Source organism: Lolium rigidum, chromosome 6 (assembly GCF_022539505.1).
Source record: "Lolium rigidum isolate FL_2022 chromosome 6, APGP_CSIRO_Lrig_0.1, whole genome shotgun sequence".
Taxonomy (NCBI): Eukaryota; Viridiplantae; Streptophyta; class Magnoliopsida; order Poales; family Poaceae; genus Lolium; species Lolium rigidum.
The window spans coordinates 65,824,323-65,833,619 of NC_061513.1; the positions used below are offsets into that span (position 1 = coordinate 65,824,323).

At 45.4% G+C, this 9,297-nt stretch overlaps 1 long non-coding RNA gene across 1 annotated transcript; it reads right to left on the reverse strand.

Annotated features, from left to right (window-relative positions):
* Window positions 1–619: 619 nt before the first annotated feature.
* On the reverse strand, window positions 620–8,380 carry LOC124668667. The gene is made up of 6 exons (XR_006991782.1): window positions 8,298–8,380; window positions 7,788–8,040; window positions 7,334–7,717; window positions 7,069–7,244; window positions 6,832–6,895; window positions 620–970 (listed from the first exon to the last, which is right to left on the reverse strand). It is a non-coding gene; the product is annotated as an uncharacterized LOC124668667 (long non-coding RNA).
* Between the last annotated feature and the right edge of the window lie 917 nt (window positions 8,381–9,297).

Sequence of the window (9,297 nt, forward strand, 5' to 3'; positions counted from 1 at the left end):
GCATGCGTATATAAGTGTGTTTTTTGGCCACCAACGATATATAGATCGAGAGAGAGAGAATGAACTATATATATATCCCCAAGAATATATTCAAATATATATATTGAAATATATGCACGAATGATATGCAAGTTAGGTATGCCATGCGCGGATGCACACTAATTATATATATATTATGAGACAATTTAATTAAATGTGTTTTCATTCGAGAGAACTTGTCGAAAATCAAGTTAATTAACTTATTAACGCTAACTAGTTGAATACCCGTGCGTTGCTACGGTTTTTTAGTCTTTTCTAATATAACGGTGAAATTCTTGATTTCCTATATCATTAATTCTGGAGATAAGGATGGATGATCCTTGATTCGGATAAACTCAAGGCACATTTAACTTCAGTCAAATCTAACACTTAACTACACTTAACCTAAGGGCGTGTGCATTATTACCGACGCCCTGTAAGTGCCCTCCAAATCAGCTATAGACATCGGTAAGAATAATAGGCTATTTGTAGCACCCCGTAATCCAGGAGAGTGAACTGAAAAATATTTTCTTGCCCACTGCAGTTAGAACCTAAAAATACCCACGATGAACGACGCACTGCAGTCGGTAAGCTGCGATTCTTACAGAAGTCGATCGTATGTACTCCAGCTGATGTCATCCGTTGTACATGCCCTAACAGCCTAACCAGTGGCACTTAGTCACAGCTGATACCATTATTTTACGTGGGTGGTCTCTTTACACATCGAGAGGAACACTTAATAAACTGACTGTACAACAACTTCTCGGCCGGTCTATTTGTTACTTACCTTTCTCTATAAATACCACTCCATAGTTTCTCTATTTCACGATATGCGTTATCACCACTCTAGTTGATAACACCGAGAAAAGTTAAACAACGAATAGCGCAATGACTTGGAAGGCATCAAATATTCCAAACTCTGCCACTACTCTGGAGTTCAACCCAGCACAACCTGCAACATCCCAAGAATACAAACACTAAGTCAATGGAGCATGTCTTAATCATGCAATCATGAGGCATGCCAAATAGCAAATACAAAAAATTGCACAGTAATTTAAAAGCAAATCCCAGAAAAAGGACGTGTCAAAGAATCTCAGAAAATGATGATAACATAGGGAAAGATTGATAGTCTAATATCTTACAACAAGTACAATCTATACCTAATAATAAAGGGAGAAGCGTTTCCGTGGTTTGGTCCGTTTGTTGGTCCGTTGTTTGTTCGTCCGTGGTATGTTTCGTCCGTACGTTTCGTTTATACGCCAGAGATAATTAGCCCAGCCCAGCAAATCCGTGGCATAACCGTGTAGAACTCTTTTCCCCCGTTAGAATCTGCTCCGGGTACGATCGACTATGGTCTGGCCACGTTCCAATTTTTGTTTCCTTTGGGCGCTCGAATCCACTCTGGATACGAGCGACAATATACGGCCGCCACGTCCTCCGTATCATCCGCAGTCCGCACCGAATCCCACGAGCGCTAGGGCTCACGTCCACCCAAGTTACCCAACCATTATAAACACCAGGACTCCGTCGCCGGTTACGTCAGATCCCAAAATCTGCGTTCACGCAAGCACAAAGAAATCTACAATACCCTCAAGCTCTCGGCAAAAAAAAAGAAATCTACAATACCCTCTCGGCAAAACCCGACAGTGAAATCGCACGCCGCGGTGGGCCACAGATCGGAGCGATGACAGGGGCTTTCACGGCAATGATTTTTCGCTGAAGATGGAGGACATAGCAGACTTCGTCGCTGAAGATGCACCCCGACGAGTGCATGAGCATGTAGAGCATCAATGGCGAGCAGGAGTCTTTGCTGAACCTCTATCTGACGGAGAGCTTGAGGATGGAGAAAATCAATGACGAGCAGGACTGCTTGCTGAAGATGTGCACAACCAAAAGAAAGGTGCCAAGAAGTACTATTCCGGTGGAGATATTCTCGCGACGGCAACGGTTTTCTCTGAGGACATCGACAAGTGTGGCGATGTGGGCATGATCGAGATTGAGGGATCAGGCCTCAGCGACACCAAAGTTGCTTCTGCATCTCAGAAGAGGGCATCGGGTATAGGCTTGTCTGAAGAAGAGGGTATAGCAGTTTTGGAGACGAAGTGCCACACAGTACGAGTATACTCTAAGCTTGCTGATTGCACGAGTATACTCTAAGCTTGCTGATTGAACTCAATCACTCAAAGCATGCGGTAAGAATTAAGAGTGGGTTTCTACATATTGGAAGGGCGCATGGGGTGGTCGTTCGTCTTTTTTTTTTTTTGAGAAACACAGTACAAACGCAGACGCTCACATACACGCGCATGCACTCACCCCTATGAACGCGCACACACACACCCTACCTCTATGAGCACCTCCGGAAGACTGAGCCGGCGGATTGGATCTTGAAATTGACGAAGTCACCATAGGCGCCTCGCTGTCGACGGGAACGTCGCCTCCCACTGAAACACACAGATGTCAAATCTGGGATTTGAACTCTGGTGGGCTGGGGGTACAACCACCCTCCTAACCACCCAACCTCGGGTTGGTTCGTCTTTGTGGTGCACTCGCTGATCACAATATACTCAAGATGTTGTATGGCTGAATTCTAGGATGGCTTGGAATTCAGCTAGCATGATTTTCATTTGAGCTGGCTAAAGTTAGATCATTGATGTTATCTAAAACAGCACCGAGTGGTTAGAGTAAGGTAAGACTGCTTGGCTGGGAGAAGCCTGACTCTGTCGACGACTCGTGTCCCAGCCGAGGCAAGGCAAGCAAAGGACGCAATAGCGCTGGTGCTCAAGGCATAGGACCCGACAGTGGAGGATTTCTGCATGATCGATCGGGTGCAGCATGTCAGTATTTCCACCTATAGCATATGTATTTGTACGTAACACATCAGCATGATATCGTTGTGGTAGTATGGAAAGTTTCAACCTGAGCTTCCTTAGCAAAAGAAACTCCTTTTGTACTTCTCGCATTATCATTTGTGTTCATATTATTTTAGACTTTGTGTACATCGGCAAGACCGGCTTTAAAGTATCTTCTGCATAAATTTTCGATTTTTTCTTTTATTTAAGTTGTTATTCCTTAAAAATGTAGACATTAAGTTGTCTAAATTTGCAGGGTCGCGCGCGCCGTTGGGGCAGCTACCAGGCGTAAACGAACATGGGACCAGTATTCGTCGGCAATCGCATATGCACCAAAATGGATGGATTGGCTGTCCGAAATATGGTAGCACGTTGAAGGTGTCCTTAATTAGTACCTAAACAAAGATCTTTTTTCAAAATTCGTAAACAGTAATTTAATAAAAAAAAAATAATTTTATTAATTTATGCTAGATAAATTACAAAAGGTAACATGGATGGTAGCAAGCTCGACCCTGGTAGAATGAAAATATGGGTCCCAGCAAAGCTTTGTCCAAACAAAATTTAGGTAGGATATATAATTTTTTATTATAACTATAAAATCAAATAACAAGTTAAGGACATGCGATGTTAATGTTTTTAAAAAGTATATTTATGGACAAATATACATGGTTAAATCAAAATTCTATTAAGTTGGCAAATTCAGAGAAAAATATATTTAGAACTGAGGCAAAAAAGCGATAAAATATATTGCGCTGAGTATTTTAGATGTCTGCGTGATAAGGATTTTAACTATCCCGGTGCAGCGCACGGGCAAATGTCCTAGTCTATACCTAATAATAAAGGAGCTAAGGTTTCTGCCAAAAAAAAAGTGTCCACGATTTTTTTCATATGGTTTTACCCTCCCACCAAAATACATAATACAGCCAAATGCCATGGTAGCGGTTCGTTCGCTCTTGCTCCAGGTCCCCCCGCTCCCCTCAACCCAGAGCACTCAGCGTCTAAGGACCGAACTCGATCCCAACTTCACGCAGCAGCTGCAGGCCGTGCTCACCGCCGCAATTGCCCCGGCCACCGCAGCGCCGCACCAGACTCCAGCACCTGCCGCCACGCAGCGCACTCGACCCGGCCACCGCGGTCTGAGTCGTACCGGTTGGGTTTTTTTTCTCGCCAATCGAATAATCATCTTTTTCTCACATCTTACTCATCAGCCACCCCCACCTGCACATGCCATCGACCAGGTTACGGCTGCCCCACTGTCCGGCCGGATTGCCGGTGGCGCGGCGCCATCCCGGCGAAAAGCGCAACCCCAATCCCCCGTACTCCGGTAATATTCCTGCACTACACGTGCTTCGGCGCTGCTACTTGGTCCATGCAAGATCCATCAAGGCCTAGCTTCTCAAGTTGAGCTGCTACTTGGTCCATGGAAGATCCATCAGTGGCTGCTGTCGGGAGACCCTGCTCCACGTGGAAGAGTAGGCGCTGCAAGGTGGGGCTGGCCGGGCCTAATCTGGGCGTGCTGTTGGGACCAGCAGCAACGCTCACGAGAGTAGTGACCAACGAGGCGTCAGATCTTGGAAGGAGCGGCCTTTCAGCACGGCGGCTCGGTGGCGGATGCGGCGTTCTCCCAACTTGGTCGCTGCATTTAGTGCACGTAATTTCGACAACTGCTTGACTTGAGTGGATGAATAAGGCGACGTGGGGAATATTGCTTCAGGTCGTCAATGGTTGCTCCAGCCGCTAGAATTTAGCCTGGTTGCTGCCACCTGCAGACTAATCCAATACCAACCACATAGATCCATGCTGATTACTGATGAATTGGTTAGTTTAATTGAGATTTCGGGATAGGAACAGGATGAGGTTTCATCTAAAAAAAGGTTCAGGGCGAGGTGTAGATTTCTGTACCAAATGGTCTCCTCCTGAAATTAGATGGATGTAACTGAATACAGATGCAACTATCGATGCTAGGGGGTGGCGTGGAGGTGGAGGTGCAGGTCTTCTGGCTTGGGATCGTATTGGAACTATTTTTGCTGCAGGGTGCGCAAGTATGAGTATGGCTTTCAGAAAGATACATCCTGACGGATTATTCAGCGTGTGTGGAATTCAGAAATAAGGAGAAATGAGTGGTTGTCCATGTACTCCCGGGATTCAATCTGTTGTTTGCAAAGCCTGGCACGAAATATGTTGCTCTTGTCTGTGTAAATGAGACTATAAGCATAGCTGGTTGATTTCCAAATTTTGATATAATCCCCTGATTTTCTAAGTGAATTTGTACAATCAGAATTTTCCAGATGGATTAACGGGACATTGAGGTAGTGCAGCTATCATCTTTCTCTAATTGCCTTCACAAACAAAGCAACTTAAATCAACTAATGGACAAACAGAGCACCAAGACAGTAAACAAGAATTATAAATTGTGAAAAATTATGACAAATGTGAATGGAAAGGACAGAACAAGTCCAGGTTAAAAAACGGGCAAAAGGTTATTACACCTCGTCAACTTACTTTTTGATTTGTTTTATGCAAATTGAAGAGACAAATTTATTAGGTGTGTATCAAAATTTCTTCTTCTGTGGCAAAGCTTTTGATCCAATGATAGTGAAATAAGGAATCAAATTCCAGATCTGCGCGCTTATGTTATATTGGCTAATTACATGCAAGGATGAGCGGGGTAGTTGGCATTATCATGTGAACAAGATTGCGGGCTTGATCCCTACGCATGTACCACATCGAAAAGCTTCATGAAAGGAAAATAGGAAAAACACGAAGTTATGTGGGCAGAGGAGTTGCTTCGACATCATCTAAGATCGGACGCCTCATCAACTCTCTGATCCGTAGAGGACACTTGTAGTGAAGCACGAGCTTTCTCCTAGTTTTATTTAAATGTAAAACTCAACATTAAAATTGCACTACAAGCACGCTGCAATAGGATTTAAAGTTCATAATGCAGCATTGTTCATGTAATCAGATAATTAGTATGGGTATATTACGGCTGGTCTATGGGGAGCAAGCACTTCAGTTGTAATGGCTGGTCTGATCGTTGCACAACCAAAGTAATCACCCATATGGTCATAGCATAATGGCCGTTTTCGGTCAAATGGATTTACTCTTCTCAGTTCCCACTACATTGTCGCATCTGTAGGTAAATTAAATATAAAATATCATCGATTTTGCAGTGGTAATAAATCAGCAGAGCAATATTTCCTTGGCAAAAAAATGGCCTAGTCGACAACAGTAATTGACTGATGATTTTTTTTTTCAAGGGAGATGGATGGTGTATGTCAGGCTGAGAGTGCAATCCAAGATCATTTGGTGAAGAGCTGCGAACCAAGAAATTATAGTTGTACATGCTCATAGAAGCATATGACATAAAATGCTGCTCTGTCCATTAATTCACATGATAATTTTAAGGAGAACTGACCTCCATACAAAAACTGATGCATGTCAAAAGCGAGGTAGAATTAAAGGATAAAACTAAATCTTCCAATATTAATGGTCTGGTTTCAGTCTCAATCTCACGTGAACAAGATTTTAAAAAAAATCCGTTTGGTTTATGTAGAAGAATTCACGCATGAAAGAGTGTGGTGGCTCTCTCCTACACATAGTGTAATATACTAAATGAACAAAACACGAATTTGCAAATGCTGATTGTCTGTATCCAGCACAAAGGCTATCTAAAGCAATGAAGGGCATCGCAAAATTAAATTGAGAACTACAATGGCACAACGTCCTATCCTGAAAGTAATTGTATGGAAACTACTTTGAAATAATAGGTTTGACTCTCTAAGAGTAGGGCCCTCGGCCAATCAGATGTTAACAAAAAGAACAAAACTTCCAATATGCAAAAGTTCAGCAAAGAAATACAGACACCTATTCCTAGACACATGTGTATACTGACTGTTTGAAGTAAGCAAAATAAAATTATCTACAAATAACAAAGAGGTGATTAGAGGCGCAATAAACCAACCTGGCTCGAAGACATCTCAGAATCTTGATGCAGCGCACTCCCCTGGTGTCAAACTCAAAGCTATCTACATGAGAAACAAGAGATTTAGCATTGGCAGTCCAGACAACAGTAATGGTACCGCAAGAAGAAATGATGTGCTCTATGGTGACAAACCAAAGCTGAACACTGAGCCATTATAGAGCAGAAATATTCTGTGTAAAGTACACGGTAAAGCACCCAGTGTGCATCACCCCTTACGTTATAAGATCAACTGCCCCATCGGCAATCAATACCTCAGCACCATCGGTGACATCCGGCATTAAATTCAGGCCTCTGTAAGGCTCTTCTCTGCAAACAAGGGCACACTGCAGTTGTAGTTGTTGCCACCAAATTCGACAACTACCAACAGCCGGTTAAAGACTACTTGCATCCTTCTGCAAAAACATCAAGAGAACCAAACGTTTAGACCAAAACTTAATTAATTTCATCGAAGTGAATCCAGCAACTACAATACGTAGCTCACATGTGGGATAGTGGCCAAATTCTTGCTGAATTAGGTCTGATCATAGGGCAGCCTCCTGGAGACGAGGATGTCTGAGAGGCCGCTGGTTATCAGGTTGCCGACGTCGACCAGTGAGTCCCCAAAATTAAAGTGAGAGCGATACTTTTACTTGGGCGCAAGGAGCCACCGCCTTGGCAGCGTCCGCTTTCCAGCCACCTCTGCCACCACAAGAAGGACCACCGCCAGTCGACAGAGCAAGAACTGAACCCTGGGTGGCTGTTTCAGCCAATGTCGCTGCAGCCGAAGCACCACCACAAGAGGAAGAACCGAATCGTAGGTGGTCGCGAGAGAGGACATGTGTGGTCGAGTTCAGGGGGAGGGGCGAGACAGAGGCAGCGGTGACTCCTGATTGGGGGCAAGTAAGTAGGGTTGGCAGATTAAACAAGTAAAATTATGCAAATGATTTGCACCATACCTTGAAGAAGGTCCTGCTCGTCACCTGATGTTGCAGCGTTGCGCTCATGGACTAAATAAGACCATGCACGCAAAGTCAAAACACCCAGCGACTGGAACCTGCATCAGTTGGCATTGACGGCCAAACCTCATCGAACTGTAGGGGGAACCGGATGGCCATCTAGAGGGTGAACACAACGCCGAAGACCATCTCCGTCACCCTCACGCCGATCGAGCACCAGCGGCAGCCATCCCTCCCCGATCCCTCCCTTCCCCTGTAACAATCGACTGTATCAGAATCCAAAACAACGCGAGCAGTTTCAGTTATACGACCTAATCGTCGGAACTCGGAATCATGGATAGGGACACAGAAAAATCATGGATTTGAACAATATTATTGGAGCCACGCCATGAATCAGAGAGCCAATTTATTTCACCAGGCAATTCAACCGCTCTGCTCACATCCTGAATCAATCAATTCGCCATCCGTACAGCGCAGATCGAATCAGACTGAGGGAATGGATGCTCTTACCGCGAAGGCGCGCATGCCGCTTCCTACCTCCGGCGGAACCTACGTCGAACATGACCCCTGACCCCATCCTCCTCCAATTCCTCCACGAATCCCCGTCGGCGAGAAACCGCGGGTGACCTCTCTCCTAGGCGACGCTGCCGCCGGCCGTGGAATCCGACTATTTCTTGCTCCTCCCGCTCCACCATGGCTGTTGCTCCTCCCAGGCCGGAATGTGGGGCAGTGTCGTGAGCATGGAGTAGGGGTGCGTTTGGGGACGGTAGCGGAGGCAGAGGAGGAGGGGGAATGTGGAGGCGCGGATTCGTGCTGTCGTGGGCAAGGGTTGAACAAGAACGTGGCTTTGCGGTTCCTTCTGGGTTTTCTTTAGCGGTTTTTTTGCTGCCCCGGGTTTTTTCCCTGTACGGTTCTGTAAGGCTCTTCTCTGCAAACAAGGGCACACTGCAGTTGTAGTTGTTGCCACCAAATTCGACAACTACCAACAGCCGGTTAAAGACTACTTGCATCCTTCTGCAAAAACATCAAGAGAACCAAACGTTTAGACCAAAACTTAATTAATTTCATCGAAGTGAATCCAGCAACTACAATACGTAGCTCACATGTAGGATAGTGGCCAAATTCTTGCTGAATTAGGTCTGATCATAGGGCAGCCTCCTGGAGACGAGGATGTCTGAGAGGCCGCTGGTTATCAGGTTGCCGACGTCGACTAGTGAGTCCCCAAAATTAAAGTGAGAGCGATACTTTTACTTGGGCGCAAGGAGCCACCGCCTTGGCAGCGTCCGCTTTCCAGCCACCTCTGCCACCACAAGAAGGACCACCGCCAGTCGACAGAGCAAGAACTCGAACCCGGGTGGCTGTTTCAGCCAATGTCGCTGCCAGCCGAAGCACCACCACAAGAGGAAGAACCGAATCGTAGGTGGTCGCGAGAGAGGACATGTGTGGTCGAGTTCGGGGGAGGGGCGAGACAGAGGCAGCGGTGACTCCTGATTGGGGGCAAGTAAGTAGG